Source organism: Macaca thibetana, chromosome 15 (assembly GCF_024542745.1).
Source record: "Macaca thibetana thibetana isolate TM-01 chromosome 15, ASM2454274v1, whole genome shotgun sequence".
NCBI classification, from domain to species: Eukaryota; Metazoa; Chordata; class Mammalia; order Primates; family Cercopithecidae; genus Macaca; species Macaca thibetana.
Genome location: NC_065592.1, coordinates 40,345,135 through 40,362,368, shown reverse-complemented (window position 1 = coordinate 40,362,368; position 17,234 = coordinate 40,345,135).

Sequence of the window (17,234 nt, the reverse complement as noted above, 5' to 3'; positions counted from 1 at the left end):
TTAAGAGCTTCCAAAACCATGAAATTCTAAGAGGTTGAATCAGAAGGGTAGTTCTCGGTTGATCAGGGAAACCCCATAATTACAGCAGATCAGAATGAGGATCTAAGATTCTTCAAGCAAATCCAGAAGTTATAACCACCTCAGGGAAAAAAATCTGGATAACCCATCAGTCAAGATGGCTCAAGGACATGAGAATAGAGATCATCAGAAGAAAAGCTCTGGCTGGGTGCAGTGGCTCAAGCCTGTAATCCCAGCACTTTGGGAGGCCGAAGTGGACGGATCCTGTGAGCACATGAGTTCAAGACAAACCTGGGCAACATGGAAAAACTCTGTCTCTACAAAAAATTAGCCAGGTGTGGTGGAATGCACCTGTAGTCCCAGTTACTAGGGTGGCCGATGGGGAGGATCACTTGAGCCCAGGAGGCTCAAGTTTGCAGTGAGCTGAGATCGTGCCACTGCACTCCAGCCTGGGTGACAGAGCAAAACCTTGTCTCAAAAGAAAAGAAGAAGAGCTTTGCTTTCAACATCATCTTGATGACCCTCGCACAAATGAGAAACTTTTTAGGGATAAGAACTAGGAAAACACTTATTTTCTCTTCTATACAACTGACATGTGTCTCTTTTCACTCTGGCCATCAGAAAGCTCAGAACTTAACTTGCACACGGAAATAACAATCCTGCAGATGCTTGGGTTCTGTTTGTCATCAGTGCCTCCCCCTCTCCCACCTGGCCACCCTTCTGGCCTCTTATTTTAATGTATACATTTTCTAGTCCTAATTTTGTTTTTAATACATTTTCTGGTCCTAATTTTGTTTTTAATCTATAGTTTACCTAATATGTATGTTTCCTATAAGCTACCTGAACTGATCTGGGAAATGAGGAGGAAAGAAACAAGAAAATAAATGATAAACCACCATCAAGGAAATGAATTATTGGCTTTCAGTGGTAAACTGTGAGGAAATTATCAGGGGCGCATTAGACTAAGGGCCATAGACTCGAGTAGTCAGCACTCCTCTGCCATGATGGCACTCCTCTCCACCTGTGGACTCAGTCTCCTCTTCCACAAAATAATGTCTGGAGCCCCAGCCTAGATCAAGCTTTGGCCCTCAAGATTTCCTTGCCTTTGGTTGTTCTGCTCAAGTTCCCAAGTACATCTCCAGATACTGCCCCTCTACCAAGTTCAGGCCTCTCCTGGACTTTAAGTTCTCCTACCTATAGATGACATCCTTGATTTTATATAAATATATATTTAAACAACATGCTTCTATATATTTATTGTGTTTCTTGTACTGTTCTGAATACTTCCTTGTAGTAATTCATGTAAACCTCATAATAATCTTAAGAGAGAGATACTATTATTATGCCCATTTTACAGATTAGAAAACTGAGGCCTTTAGAGGTTAAGTAAATCACTAGTAAGTGACAGAGCCAGATTCAAAATCTAGGCAATCAGGCTCTAGTTTGTGCTCTTAACTGTATGTTCCCTCAAATCCAACCAAGACTTTGACTCAGCTCCCAGACCTTACTTGGATTATTCACTCTCCTGTATTATTGCCTTCCTGCCATCCAATTAAATAAAGATTTTCCTGAGTGCTACTTGGGGTCAAACTCTGTGCTGGGACAGGAACCAGGCATGAATCCACATTATCCCACCCATTATATTACGAGCTGTCTATTTGGGTACAGGAGTCAAACATGTACCCCATTCACTAGAATCCAACGGGAAATTAAATACATGCTGTGTGAAAGTTCAATGGTCTATGCCAATGGGACTTGCCTTGACAGAGATGGAAATGCAAAGGGGTGGGAAGAGCATTGCAGGCAGGTGGAAAGATCTGAGCCAAGCCCAGAGGTATGACAGTGCATGGCATATTCAGGAAGGATATGAGGTTTTGAAAATGGTGACATGGCTACATAGCATCACAGGGTATGACTCCTGGCTTTCTCTTTGAACTGGTCTTATATCAACCTTTCCATTCAACTGTTAATAAATACATAGTTGTTGCGTGCCCCTTAGGAGTCAGGCACTGTTTTGAGTGCTAGGGATACAGCAGTCAACAAGCTACCCTCATTCATGGCCCTTCCAAGGTAATGGAAGGCTACTTGTAGTTCATTAAATAAAATAAAAATATGTCAGGTGGTGGTAAGTGCAATGAAGGACAACATACAGAGTAATGGGACAGAGACTGGGGGAAGGTTGCTTTTGTAGGTAGAGCTATCAGAGAAGGCTCTTTGATAAGGTAAGCTTTTAGCACATATCTGAATGGAATGGCGGGTGAGCTATGAAGATATCTGGTATGAAGTTGTCATAGGCAGAGAGAGAAAAGTATAGATGCCTGGAAAATGAACGCTGTTTCTCGCTTTTGAGGAATAGCAAATGAGGGTGGCGAAAAGGTGGTGAGGAAATGAGATCCAAGCTGCTATAGGGCTCTGGGGCATGTGGGGTCCTGTTCACTGGAGTAAGAACTTTGGAGTGTGCTCTCAGTGCAGTAGGAAGCTGCTGGAACACTGTTGGTGATCCAAGCATTACAGCCACGTGAGTGTTTCTAAATCTCCTGGGAAACTGAAGTTCTGTCCTACTACAGGGCTTTTACCCATGCTGTGCCTCTGCCAGGCATGTCTTTCCCCCACTCTTTACTGGGCCATTGCCTACTCCTCTTAGGGAAGTGTCTTTACTTCCCTTTTATAGCACTTACCAAAAGGAACATGACACAATCATATGCGTAACTTTCATTTCTCACTGTTTCTTCCACTAGATAGTGAGCTCCATGAGGTGAGACAGTGTGGCTGTCCCCTTTATGCCTGTATCTTCAGTATCCAGTACAGGGTCTGATTTTTAAGAGGTGCTCAAAAAATATGTATTGAATGTACATGAAAATAAATGAAAGATAAAGATGAAAAGTCAAGGTGGAGCCTCTAACCCTGGGGTAGAGAAGCAACTCTGGCCTGCAGACCATAGAGTGGCCACATGGAAAGCATATTAAGGGTGCAGTTCAGGGTATGATTCTGCCCAGCTCCTAATAACCATGGGCAAGAGACATGGAAAGGAATTGAGACTGGAGGCAGAAAGAATAGAAAGCAATATTTAAAGCTGTTTGATAGACTTCCTTTCCTGTGTAAAATTTTCATATTAGGGAGAAATGCATGTGTTATAGAGGATTTCATGAATTTAGGGATTTACCAAGGTCTGAGTAATGCTGCAAAGTATGGTGATAACAGTCAACGATTGCTAGTAGTATGATTAAACAACAACAACAAGTGCCAAGTAGCAGAGATTATGCCATACAAGAGTCTGGAGATCTGAGTTTGTTCATCCATTTATTAATTTATTCAATCATTATTCATGCAACAAAATTGATTACTGACCGCATGGTGGGGGCCAGGTCCTATGACAGGCACTGGATTTAGGTTCTGTTTGTTACTTACTAAGTATGCAAACTTGGGCAACGCATTTACCATTGCTGTATAAGGAGGAAAAGAATCCTCATGTATAAGGGAGTGGTCTTCCCCATTAAAGGAAAAGACAAAGCCCTCCATACTTTGTTCAGATATCTGGGTTTCCAGATGGAGAGGTGTGATAGAGTAAAAGGCCTAAATTCTGTCTCCTTGAGTTTCCTTTTCCTCATAGAGTTCCCACTTGGATTCCTCTGGCACACCCGAAGAGTCTAGAATGGTTTCTATAATCTGCTTCATGGCCTAGCAAAATCTCTACTTGTTCCCTAGGGCCCACATTAAATGTCAGAGCTCTTGAAACCTCCATTGACTCCCTACTACCTTAGCAAAATAAATCCCTCCCATCTGCCCCACTTTGAACACTCAGCTCATCAAGTTGTTGTGCAGCTGACTTCTCTGTGTGACTGGAAGGTGGGTTCTTCTGAGAAGCATGTTTTCTTCCCTCTGTCTCCCCAGTCTTTGGCTGAGTGTCTGGCCCAGAATATATTCTCTGTAGTTAAATGGATAAAAAGTCACCAGGCCAGCAGAATAGCTGACAAGTGACACTGTGGTGGAAGGAAGTCTGAACAGACTTACTGTGACTCAGAAAAAGACACCTGTCAACTAAGCTAGCTAAGAATATCAGTAACTACTCACTGAGGGACACTGAGAGACCAGGGGGCCTTGGGGGTGGGAGGTAGGGGTTTAAGTCAATGGAACTTGCTTGTAGAAGACAGAAGGGTGGTCAATTATTTATTTTCTTTAATAAAATTATATTACACCCCATATCTTTGTAAGTTAGAGGTAGATGATGGCTTACTGAACTGTCTATGCAGAGATGTGCCCAGGTCTTCAGATGGAAGTTTGAGCCTCAAATGACACACCCTTGAGGACTTTTGTGCCTTGGGCATCTCTAGCTCAGGGATGCTAATACTTTTTCTAATAGAATGTTAATAATTAAGGAACAAAGACATCCATCCTAAGTAGTGTGGTTGTTCCAGATATATCAAACTTATGTATCTTGCTGTATTGCTTTTGCTTTTGTTTGTTTGTTTGTTTTTAAATAAGCCTTTGTTTGGTGAGTGTGTGCTGTGTTGGTGCAGGCATTGTGCTAAACATTTTGCATGTATTGTATAATTTAAAACAAATGTAGCAAAATGGGGGGAGCTGTTTTTATATTCCCCCTTGGAATACCTCTTGGGAAGAAAACAAATGTGATTGCAAGCAATATTTTGATAGAGAATTTGGAGTGAGAGATGAGACTCCAAAAATCATAGTGAAGTAACATCAGATGACTGCTAAAAAAAATTTTCTGATAGACAAGTGGATGCCCATTTAATGGCAGGGCTTCTGAACTGCTGCGCAGCAACATGACCATGGGCTGTGCATTGGTGTGAAAGTTTGGAGCAGGACTGAATTGTTCATAAATAATAGAAGAGAGGCTGAGGACAGTGTTCAGAAGGGATATTGGGGGTTGTGAAAGTCCCACTGAAGGACATGTGACAAAACCTTCTCCATCTCCCCTAGGAAATCACCAGAAAACTCTTTCTTATTCCCTAATTCTCTTGGGAAGATGAAGATTTGTTGGCAAGATAGAAAGAAAATCTGAGGTCAGCAAAGTCAGCAGACATAGGAGACAACCATAAATCTGGGTGACATTTAATTCACAACCCAAGGAGGCAAAAGATATTACCTTAATTTTACAGGTAAGGAAATCAAGGCTTGGATAAGTCTGTTGTCCAACACACACAGCTGGAATGGCTGGGCAGCCATTCAGACAGGTTTGCTTGTTTCCAAAGCCTATAATTTTAACCCTAGAAGGTATTTCCCTCTATGATTCTATGACTGCTTTCTACTTATCAAAAGCTAGGTAAGTTTGATGATGTCTTTGCCTAATTTTATTTTAAGCCACATTAACAACAGAAAACATCATTGTACATAGCGTGGAAAGACAGGAATACTTCTAGCCATGGAGTATAAATAGCTAACTGATCTCCTGTCTTCAAAACGGGACAGAAGTGAAACTTCAGCAGGCGGAGTGACTGCACGTGAGGGAAGAGAGCAGCCTCTTTGCACACATGGGCACACACTGCCGAAAATGAGATTTGAGTTGTTGCTGCCATAATCTCCACAAACGCCCACCATGGAATGACATCACTGCCAAAGCCCAATTAGTTCAGAGAAGACCCTGGCACTGGATGATATTGCTTCAAGATGGCATGAAATTCCAAATATAAATTGGGTCCGCACTGGGCGATGATTCAAGAAATCGTATTGGCCAGTTCACAGGACTAGAAATCCTTTAGACAGGCTTTGGAAATTGTATCACTCCAGATACAGACAGAGGTAGAGTTACAACCCAGACCTCTCAATAAACATCTAGAAAAAGAAATGCAGGAGTCCTCTGACAATGATGTGGTTATCATATCACGGATTACACTTACAGAAGATGGAGAAAAAGTTTATCAAGATGCATCGTCTTCTTAAGCTGCCTTATCTTTTCAGGAAAACAACTGTCAAACATTTAAAATAGTAAGAACTCCCCACATTTGAATTGCTCTTTACAGTTTGCTTGCATGTACTTAATTGGATCTTACCTCCACGACAGCCCACTAGGATCAATACAATTGTTGTTGCTATTCTATAGATAAAAGCCTAATGTTTAAGAGAGGTACATTTTGAAGGTTACTTGAGGGCAGAGATTTTGTATCCCTTTTCTTTGTGTCTTCAGCTTGTTTCCTAGGGCCTGACCTGTCACAGGATGCTACAAATGCCAACTGAATTGGATGGAATGGAACTGAGTGACCTGCCCAAGCCCAAAAGTCACAGCAACAGAACTCACAGCCCTGTGTTCATTCCTACCTGATGTGCTGTCACAACATCGGTCTAATGCTTACCATGTGCCTGTTTTGTGCCTGGGCATGTAAAAAACACTGGAAGTCCAGGTGGGCTGCATGTAATCATGAAGATCCGTGGAAGAAGTAGGTGGAAGAGAGAGCCAGAGAGATCATAGTGTGAGGAGGACTTGGCTCGTCATTGCTAGTTTTGAAATTGGAGGAAGGAGCCATGAATCAAAGAATGCAGGCAGCCTCCAGAAAGTTAGAAAAGGCAAGGAAATGGATTTGTCCTACTGCCTTCGGAAAGAACACCACCCTGCAGGCACTTAGACTGTAACCCAGTGGAATCCATTTTGGACTTCTGACCTGCACAACTGTAAGATATTATTGTATTGCTTAAGTCAGTGGTCCCCAACCTTTTTGGCACCAGGGACCGGTTTCATGGAAGACGATTTTTCCACAGACCAGGGTGTAGGGGATGGTTTGGGGATAATTCAAGCACATTACATTTATTGTGCACTCTATTTCTATTATTACATTGTAATATATAATGAAATAATTACACAACTCATTGTAATGTAGAATCAGTGGGAACCCTGAGCTTGTTTTCCTGCAACTAGACAGTCCCATCTGAGGGTGATGGGAGACAGTGACATATCATCAGACATTAGATTCTTATAAGGAGGACGCAACCTAGATCCCTCGCATGTGCAGTTCACAACAAGGTTTGCGCTCCCATGAGAATCTAATACCACTGCTGATCTGACAGGAGGTGGAGCTCAGACTGTAATGCTCACCAGCCCACTGCTCACCTCCTGCTGTGGGGCCTGGGGGTTGGGGATTCCTGGTGTAAACCACTCAATTTGTGGTAATCTGTTACAGCAGCAATAGAAGTAGCTAAGTATAAGGTAGCAAAGGACTACTCTGATTCAAGAAGCATGATTCCTGCATGGATCAAAAACTGACGGTTTTCGTATCCTTCATTTTGTGTTTTACTTCCAAACATTTGCACTAAGAAAACAATCAGAATTCTCATGAAGGTTTATATAAGAATTTTCATTTACAACATTAAAAAGTTAAATAACAAGGGATTAATACCCAGCCACACAACCCAGTACTATGTAGCCATTAAAAAATACTTTCTTTGAAAAATATTTAATAGCATGGGAAAAGCTAATGATCAAGTTTAAAAAACAGGTTACAAAATAATACATAATTCCAATTTTATAAATGTTGAAATAAATATATCAGAATGTTAATAATGAAATAAAAATTTAAGGTAATTTCTTAAAAAGGTAATGGTGGTTACCTTTGTAGGGAAACATTATGGGAGTTTCTTTGTTTCCTTACACGTTTCTGTATCTTTCAGAAATGAGCATGAATTACTTTTATAATCAGAAAAAGAAACAATTATGTTAAAAATAAAGCAAGCCCCTCAGGTAACAAGAGCCACAAAATTCAACAAGCCTTTGCCTGAATAATCTCATTCATGAAAATATATCCTAAGGAAATAAAAGGCAAAAAAATCTTGTAAGTGAAAATGTTTTTGCAGCAATGTTACTTACAATCATTTAAAATGGGAAGCAGCCTGACTATCCAGTAGTTTAATTATGATCAAACAAATTATAATATGTTTGCTTAATAGAATACTGTGCAGTCATAAAAATAATTAATACAAAGACTATCTAGAAATACAAAAACTACAGAACAGTACAAAGTGAAAAACTGAAGCACAAAACATAAAATATCTACAACTGTGATTATTCCACTTACGTGTGGATAAAGATAGAAAGAGGAGATAAAAATTATAAATAGGTGCTATGTCAAAGAATAGGGATTCTGAGAGTAATTTGTATAAAGTTACTTCAACAGTAGATAGAACAATTTCATACAAATAGACACCAGCATATAAGTCAAGAAAACTGAGGATGGAAGACTGGTTGAGAGCACTGGAATTATAATGACGACAGAAGTAGAAGCAATATCTGTGAGAAAGGGCACTGGGGACCACCCACACAGGGGCATATATTTTTATTTTTATTTATCAGCTGAGCAAATATTTCTTAAGCTCCTTTCCTCACATATGAGTAAAACTGAAATGAAAAACAAGAAAATGACAAACACAAAACTTAGCGTTTGGGTTACTTTTGGGGAGCAAGGAGAAGGATTTCATTGACAAGGGAAACACAGAGACTTACATAAGGATTGAAAACTTCTTAGTTTTTAAATTGGGTGATGGGTACATGAATATTCTTTTTTATTATTATTCTGATGCATTACAGGTACTTACAACCATGCTTGGCACACATTGGCTCACCAAAAAAGTTATCTGTAGAATGAATGAAGCTTTTCAGTGGCTCCTTAAACAAAGCTCAATCCTTTACTATGGCATACAAAATCCTTCAAGAATTGGCTTCTACCGAACCTATCAATTAACACCAATGACTTATCACCTAATCTATGGCAATTTCTGTTCATTATTCACTAAACACACAGGACTCTTAGGTGCCTCTGAGTCTTTGTGTATGCTATTTCTTCTGCCTAGAATGTTTTTCTTCACCAGGAAAACCCTACTCTCAAGGCCAAGTTCACCATAGCTGCTTTGTGAAACCTTGTTGATCTCCCTAATTGCTTTCTCTTCTGCATTCTCATGGTAGTTGTCTTATGTGCTGCATCAGAACCAGTAGTGTGTAAATCTATGATAACTCTTACATTGGTGCTATTGCTCACACAGTCCTTTCAGTTCTATTATCCTTGCAGTAACTCTGTGAATTAGACTTCTTTAGTCCTTTCAACAGATGCAGAGGCTGCGTACACAGGTCAGGTCAGATGACTCGCTGCATCCAAGTTGACAAGTAACAGCATAGAACTTCAATATTGGCCTTCAGATTAATATGGCCTTTGAAGGGATGGGGCTGCCAGAGCAAGAATGGACAGAAAGAGGCTGAGAGGCTAAAACTGAGGTCTCCAGTGATACCGTGAGCATATGCAAGATGAGAAAGGACATTTTCATGAGAATTAGGATAGGCCATTAAGGTAAAAATCAGTATGGTTAAGGCATTTAAGTTATACTTGTAAAGTAGAAAGTAGAATGGGATAAAAGAATGAGCACCAAAAAAAGTAAATGAATTCAAGAGAATAAATCCTACCTCTTACCAAGAAGGTTCAATATAGGAGAATAGTTTCTATGGTCTCTAAAGTAAGAAACATATCCTATTTTTCTTTCATTTTGAGTACCTAGAATACAGCCTGGCAACAGAAAGAGACTCAACATGTTGAATTAATTAATGAATGAAAGGATGTGTTATTAAGAAACACAATTAGTTTTTAGCTTTCTTGCAACTGTATCACTTTAGCCACTTAGCCCTATTAGTCCAGGGGGACTGAACATTCATTTCTTTTGTATTTAATAATTTAGATCCTAAAATACTTTTGGGTTTGCTCAAAGCGAAAACAAAATATTAATTTGTTTGAACCAGTTAACGTGTATTTAGGTAGTAAAATAGATTTAGAATGTGTTAGACAAGAGAAATCTGCTCTATCTTTTATAATATTCTCAACATTTAAGACATACACAATACCTTATTTGAAATACAAAAAAAAAAAAAAAAAAAAAGAAAAATCTTCATGCCAAAAAGGTGCAGATCCAAAAACCTATAAAACATGAAGCTTTGACTTGCCATGAAGAGGTGGTTCTAATGAAGCTAAGACTAATGGAGCAAAAAAGACACTATTGGAAAACTCAAAGGCCCTTGAAACCATCCCATAGAACCCCAATGGCTGCCCACTTTTTAAGTCAATCCTATTATAGAAAGCATGTTTTTGGAAAATTGGTCATTAGGCAAATAGGCATTCAGTGAATTTGTTTCTTCAAATTAGTTCTTAGAGAATTAACCTTGGGCCATGGAACTATATTGAGACTAGGCACTGTGTGTGGTTTCACAGCCTGGCCTGTTGAGGCCATCAGTAGTTCTTGACTGACCGTGGTCCCGGGATATATATCAGGCAAAGTACAGGTCTACGTTCAGATACACTGATAAAAAGGCAGTGTTTGCAATAAGAATTGACTTAAAGGATGTGCCAAGAGGTGCCTATCATGGAAAGGACTAAGGGTCTTGCCCCATTTACTTCTCTCTATGCCTCCTCGTATGTTTTCTCTTAGCCAGGGAAGGGTGTGGACAGCAATTCCCATTAAAGAACCAGGGCTGGATCTCCCATATGACAGTTCATATATGCATTCACTCTGATGGACTTCGCCATCCCCTGACCCAAATCTCATTCATTCATTCAAAAAAATATTTATCACATGTCTATACTCTGTTATAGGAGCTTGGAGATGCATTGGTGAACAAGACAGGCAAGGTATGAGTTCTTACTAAGCTTACATGCTAGAGGGAGAAAACAATAAGAAGGAAATACTTATTGCCTGGAGAGGATGAAGCCCATGAAAGTCTTTGCTTCTGTAGTCCACAAGGTGTTTAGTCTTTATTCCATCATCTGGTGACATTAAACAAACACCTGCCACTAAACTAGACCAAACAGCAGACCTATTCAAACTCTCAGCAGTCCCTGGAAGAATTTGATTACTGGAGGTGGACCAGGGAGAATATCTCTATTTGGTCCAATTTCCAAATAGAAATTCGCAGTGTTTGATGAATAATGAATGTGAATAATTAATGCATCTGAGAAAGAAAAATTTCTTACCTGTCAGTTACTTATCTTGGAGATTACACATCCATCACTACTCCCCCGAGGGGCTAGACTCATCTCCATAGAAACTGGGGGCAACCTGAATGTTAATTATGCCTCAATGCCAGATTTCCTGCTCAGAATGTGACTCACCAGAAGACCTTCTAGGACTTTGTTCTGAAAAGTAGAGAATTTAATTTATCTGACATATTTTTTAAAGCCCCAAATAATGAAGTATCTTAATAAGCATAAGAAACTATCAAAAGTCTGGCTCTGCGTGTGCGCACATGTAGGAAAGTTACTGTGGTCTGAATGTTTGTGTTTCCCTCCAAATTCATATGTTGAAACCTAATTCACAATGCAATAGTATTAAGAGCTGGGGCTTTTGGGAAGTCATTAGGCCATGAGGATGGAGTCCTCATGAATGGGATAGGTGCTCTTAGAAAAGACGTTTGAGGGAGATTGTTCATGCCTTCCACCATGTGAGGATGCAACCAGAAGGCACTATCTGAGCCCTCACCACTACCAAATCTGCTGACACCTTGATTTTGGACTTCCTAACCTCTAGAACTGTGAGCAATAAATTTCTGTTACTTACAAATTACTCAGTCTAAAGTATTTTGTTACAGCGCTCAAGCAGACTAAGACAAAAGGATTACACAGAAGCACATGCATCTTCTGGGAAAGAGATTGATGAGAAGAAATACAGCCTTGATTTATTGGTAACGTAAGTGCCAGCACCTAGAGAAATGACTAACATGTTGTAGATGCTGACTGCATATTATTGTTATTTTTGAATGTTATGTGGAATGTTATTGAATGAACTACTAATTCTGTGCTGTGAGAATATAACAATTCTCATTTTTATGGTGACATTGTTCAAATGTCCCTTTTATATACATTCTACACAATATCCTTTTTATATACATGATTTTATTTTTATGTACATTATTTTATTTCATTTTATATACATCAAAAATGAGATAATATCATATTATTTGAAATAATAACATAATAATGAAATAGTAACAACCTAAAATACAGCTACAGGCCCGCAATACCTTGTTCATAATCTTTTTCTAAAACTCTGAAAACCAAAAGTTCTGGGAAAACTCATGTAATGACAAAGCCTCTTCATAATCTTTATCCCATTTACTTGAATATGATACATTTTGCTGCAGAAACAGTAATGTGTTTCCTTTTGGAGGGCTTTCCAGGTCTTGCTTGCTTTGTTTCAATTTATGCATCATATGCAACATATTACCTTTCTAAAATCTAAAAAAATTCTGAATTCCAAAACCCATCTATCTGCAAGGGTTTTGGTTAGACTCACATTGTCATCCCAATTTTGTAATTGGGGTCTTTTGGTTCAGAAAAACTAAACAATTTACTCAAGATCATGGAGGTTTTTGGTTCATGGATTGAACCAAAGTTCTCTGATGCAAAATCTTTTATTTTTTTTCTACTACACCAACACTTCCATTAATCTGAAATTGAGCATTGAGATAATTGTCTGTCTTATGAACATAAAAGAGCTAAAGTTGGTCAGAGACTGTGCAGATTTAGTCATTGCAGCGGAAGCTGAGGAAGAACGAATAGCACAGGGCCTGGGGATGGGGGTGGGGTAGGGAGGTCTCATGTGGAGAAACCTCTGCTACCTGAAGGAAATGATTTCCAAAACTTCATCTCATTCTCCAGTGCTAAAGTGTGGTACATGAAGTAGGAACTGACCACTGATCATTCCATAGATGTCTTGTGAATAAATTAGATGTAGATGTGACCTAAGATAGTACTGTAATGCCACATCTATTTTTTTCTAATCATAGGTTTTTTATTTGAGGTTGAGTGTTACCAGATCTCTTTGGTGGAGAGAGAGTAAGAACACTAAATTATAAGGTTGGCACTTGTATCAGTCAAGAAAATCTAGGTTATGCTGCAGTAACAAATAACTCACAAGGCTCTGTGGCTTAAAACAGTAAAGATTTATTTCTTTTTTTATGTAACATGCCCATCACGAGAAATTAGGGGAGGCTCCACTCATTGCAGTCACTCTGGGACTTGGGATGACAGTGCAGCCACAATCTCACACATGGTTTGCTACACAACAGAAGGAAAGAGAAGCAATAGCTTGCCCTGGCTCATTAAGGATCTGCCTATGAGTGATACACTGTCACTTCCACTCAATACAGCTCATTGGTCAAAATGAGTAATTGAGCCACACCTAACAGCAAGTGGGCAGGAAGTCCAAAATTCATGAATACTGAGATTTTCAATAAATTGACCTGTCCAATAAATATTTCCTTGAGTGTCTGCTAGTGCCCAGCCCTGTTCTATGCACTAGAGATTAAAAATTGTGTTAAATGCTATGAAGAGAAAGAAAGTAGGATAAGGGGAATTGAGTGACAGGGCTGAGGAGGGAGAGGAGAAAACAAGGCCAGGGAAGGACTCTCCAAAGCAGAGACCCAAAAGAAAACAGAAGGAAGAGGCTGGGTAAGGGAGATTCTGTCTTTAAGGCAGAAACACGACATCACGAACCCAAATCTCAGGAAAATCCAGAATGATTCTCAAAATAGGGACAGAGAGGTGAAACATCAACCAGTAAGTATTGGTGGGGCTGAAACAGCCCAGCTCCTTCTCTTCCAGCCTTGTAAGACACGTCCCACTTCCTTCTTTTTCTGAGTAAAACAACACATGTGACAGAACACTTCCTTTTTCCCCATGGTTAAGCAGCATGCAAAAGAGCTTTACTTCAGGAGAGAATGGCAATTGGCAATTGTTTGGTAAACAAATGATCCCTCATTTATGCAAAATCTGTATTTCAGGTGTCTTAGGTGTTTTACATACTTTATTTCATTGAGTAGGGTTGTTGTAAGAAGGATAAATTATATAGGATTATTATTACCATTTTACAGGTGACAATCTATATAGAGGGGTAACTAACTTTCTGGGGTGGGGATGAAACAGATATTTCATAAAAAAGGTAGACTCTGGCTCCCAAGCTTGTGCTCTTGATTACTATGAAACGTAGCAAACTGTAGACTTTCTGAAAGAAAAATTTGAGAAAATCTATATGTTCACCTGAATTGTTTCATAATTTAAAGATAGAATTGCCCCTATCACAGGAAGAAGGAACATTATCTAGACCTCTTTGCTAGATTATTCCTCTTCTGGAATAATAATAATTATTACTATAATTAATAATTATTATTTAGTGTTATTCCTCTTCTGGAATAATAATCAGATTGAATTTATTTGCTTCCTGTCTCTCACCACTAGAAAGTAAGCTCCATGAGTGTTCACTTTTTTCTCACTTTTATTCTCATGCCTTCCACCATAGAAAAGCACTTTACATACAATTAGTAATTATAAATGAATAGTTAGAATGGATGAATGAGTGAGTGAATGAATGAATAGGAGAATTCAGGAAAAGTTCTCTTACTTGAGCAGGAGATCTTAATCTGGGGTACATTAATGGACTTGGGGGTATCTTTTAATGCCTTGAAATTACATGCAGTTTTGTGGGGAGAAGAATGTATTTGTGCGCGTCATCAGATTTTCAAACAAGGCAATAATCCACAAAAGTTAAAACCACTCTGTGTGGCATATTCATACAATGGGATATTATTCAGCTCTAAAAAGAAATAAAGTTCTATACACGCTACAACATGGATGAAGGTTGGAAACATTATGCTAAGGGAAAGAAGCCAGACACAAAAGGCCTACATTCTGTATGATTCCATTTATATGAAATGCTCAGAAAAGGAAAATCCATAGACACACAAAGTCGATTGGTGGTTTGCCAGAGCCTGGAGCGGGAGGAGAGGGTAGAATGAGGAGCAATTGCTTAATAGGTATGGGATTTTGTTTGGGGTGATGAAAATATTCTGGAACTAGATAGTGGTAATGGTTGCATAACACTGTGACTATACTAATGGCCCTGCATTTTACATCTTAAAATGGTAAGTTTAGCGTGAATTTTACCACAATGGTAATAATAATAAGAAAAAAATTACTTTATGAATAAAGGAAAGAAGCAGAGTCAAATTATTTCATACATCTAACAGGATGGATGGTGGAATATGAGTCTGAGAAGTTGTCAGTTACAATCTAATATTCTAATAATATTTGGAATGAGAATATTTATAACACTAGGGGTAACAACTTTCATTTGTTTCAGGTTTTGCAGTTTTGAACAACTTTCCAAATGCATTATTTAATTTAGCTGTTAGAAAAAACTTGTGAGATAGTCAGGGTAGATACAATTTCATGATTATCTCTACTTTAAAAATTAGAATGATGAGGTTCAGAGAAGTTAAGTCATTTTCCCAAAGTCACATAGCTACCAAATGGTAAAATGAGACTGTAAACCCAGGTCTGCCTGCGCTTTTGACAATTTGGTTCTTCCAGCTCTTCTCAACCTTTCACATCTTTCCAGAAATCACAAGTGTTCCTGTGGTCAGCCTCCCAACCCAGGTGAGAAAAAATGTCACGTGTCTTCTCTTATGTCTAGAATGACATCATCTCAATGTGGTCATACTGGGTACCTTACTGTGATCAGAACTTCCGATTAGAAATTATAGACATCTATGGTCAATGAAAATACTAGGAAAAGCCGCATTTTTCTAATGTCAATTATTACTTAAGCAGTGTTTTTCCTAGTATTAATTATTACTTAATAAATGTAAATTTTTGAGAATGAGAATGTTTCCAAATGTGGGATCAATGGTTAAAAAAAAAAAAAAAAGTCTTTAAAGCTAGTGAACAACACTAAGATCTTGTCTAAGTTCCTCATCTTACCAATGGGAAAAATTGGCACAAAGAGGTTAGTGGCTTATCTGAGATGACACAGAGAGTTAGTTTCAGAAGTAAGAATGAAACTCAAGGCTTTTAAATGCTCAATAAAAGCCCAAGGTAGCCAGCCTTCCAACGGAGTACCTCAGAAGAGATCATTTAGTTTGTGTATTTAGCCATCCAAGAATAAGCCCACATTTATTGTGAACACAGAAAGAATTAGGGATTCAGTGGTAATAAGTGACCTAAATGTTTAAAATTGGCCTCAAATGAATCCATTTTCTACCTTTTGTTGTTTCCACTGTGCTGAAGCACAATGACGTAGTGACTTTATAATTTTAGCCAGGAGTGGCCAATTATCCAGAACTTGCCAGTCCTATTTTGTAAACACAGTTGGTAGCTGAGTGAATAATGCAGGGCTGTAGTGTCATTTTCATGCACAGAGACACAGCCTTAGAGATCTTCCAGGCTGGGTTTCCCCAACCACAGTCAACTGACAGCCAGGGAGGAATGTTTACTGCCCTGGGCAGGTGGGCAACTCCACCTTCCTCCTCAGAGAGACCCTTTTGCTTGGCTCCCCTCCCCTCTGAAGTAGGGTGGAGGTGTGCAATCAATGTTTCTAAGAAACAGCATTAGCCATCTTGGGGGAGAAATGCGGGAGAATACTCAAAAGAAGACCTGTTAGAACAAAATTAATTTAACAAAGCTCCTCAGTGTCTGCTTTGAGCTGGAAGGAAGACGTTCAAAATCATGTAAATTAAACCTTCACTGCCCCCATGAAGAAACTCAGGCCAGAGAATGGATGTGACTTGCCCAGAGTCACAAAGTCAGGATATAGTAGTCAAGGCCAGCCTGAGATCCTCTAAATTCCAGGCCAGTGCCTTCTCATACCTCTTCACATTCTCAGTCATTCTCTTTTAGATAAAATAACCATGATTCATAACACATCAATGCCACATTAGGCATTGAATATACTACATATTCTGCATGATTCCTTGGTTATATTTTGACTCATATGTGCAAGGTTATGGGTTTTTGTCCTATGCACCCATATCTCTTAAGGACAAGTACAGGGCCTGTCTTGTAGAAAGAGTGTGTGATCTGTTTAATGGCAACATGGATGATATGGATGAGACCATGTTGGGTTATCCTGTGACACACCATCTTTTCCTTGGAGTGTCAAGACTTCTTTTCATGTCCACTTTACAGTCCTTTTTTCTACCTGTTGAAATTTTTCAAGCCCCAATCAAAAGCTGCCTTCTATTATCTCTAGTGGAGAGGAAACTGCCAAGACTCTGACATCAGACAGCCTTGGAGCTGGGTGCTACCTTGACTACTGGTAATGCATGACGCAGGCAAGTTACTTAAACTCTTTGAGGTTCCAAATAACCCATTGTAAAACAGTTAATAATACTGACCTCATTCAATTTTTCTGTTGAAAAAAAAATGGGTAAAATTCCCAGCATAGCATGTGCCACATAGTAG